Genomic DNA, 1,038 nt, shown 5'->3' on the forward strand with positions numbered 1-1,038 from the left:
GAAGATAATATTAAAATGGAATTGAGGGAGGTGGGGGTCCACACCTGTGGAGTAACGGTCAGCGCATCTGGCCGCGAAACCAGGTGGCCCGGATTCAAATCCCGGTCGGGGCAAGTTAACTGGTTGAGGTTTTTTCCGGGGTTTTCCCTCAACCCAATAGGAGCAAATGCTGAGTAACTTTCAGTGCTGGACCCCAGACTCATTTCACCGGCATTATCACCTTCATATCATTCAGACGCTAAATAACCTAGATGTTGATACAGCGTCGTAAAATAACCCAATAAAATAAATAAATAAAGGGAGGTGGGATATGATGGTAGACACTGGATTAATCTTGCTCAGGATGGGGACCAATGGTGGGCTTATGTGAGGGTGGCAATGAACCTCCGGGTTCCTTAAAAGCCAGTAAGTAAGTAAGTATTTTACGATGCTTTATCAACATCTTAATTATTTAGCTTCTTAATGAGATGAAGGTGATAATGTCGGTGAAATGAGTCCGGGGTCCAGCACCAAAAGTTACCCACCATTTGCTCGTATTGAGTTGAGGGAAAACCCCGGAAAAAAACCTCAACCAGGTAACTTGCCCTGACCGGGATTCGAACCTGGGCCACCTGGTTTCGCAGCCAGACGCGCTAACCGTTACTGCACAGGTGTGGACTACAAAAAAATATAGTGTTTGAATCAGTACCTTGACTTCCACGCATATATAGTTCAGAAGTTTGTCCAACCTTCATTGCATTTCTGCTTGTTAATCTCAGTTTTTTATATTTCGGCAAAACTACTGTCCCATCCCCCAATGCAATTTCACAAACAATATTTCATACCAGGGTTCAAATATATCTGCCATATATCATTCAGAACTTGGAAAAGCTCCATAAAACACAAAAGCAAACGAGTTTCGTTCCACCACGTCTCATACAAAGAAATTATAATTTATTATACAATAATATGATAGTGTTCGAAGTATCAGTCTGAGAGGTAACAACAAAAGGAAATCAACATCTACACATGTGAGGGGCAAATGCACAAAACATCAAC

The sequence above is a fragment of the Periplaneta americana genome, chromosome 14 (assembly GCF_040183065.1).
Source record: "Periplaneta americana isolate PAMFEO1 chromosome 14, P.americana_PAMFEO1_priV1, whole genome shotgun sequence".
Taxonomy (NCBI): Eukaryota; Metazoa; Arthropoda; class Insecta; order Blattodea; family Blattidae; genus Periplaneta; species Periplaneta americana.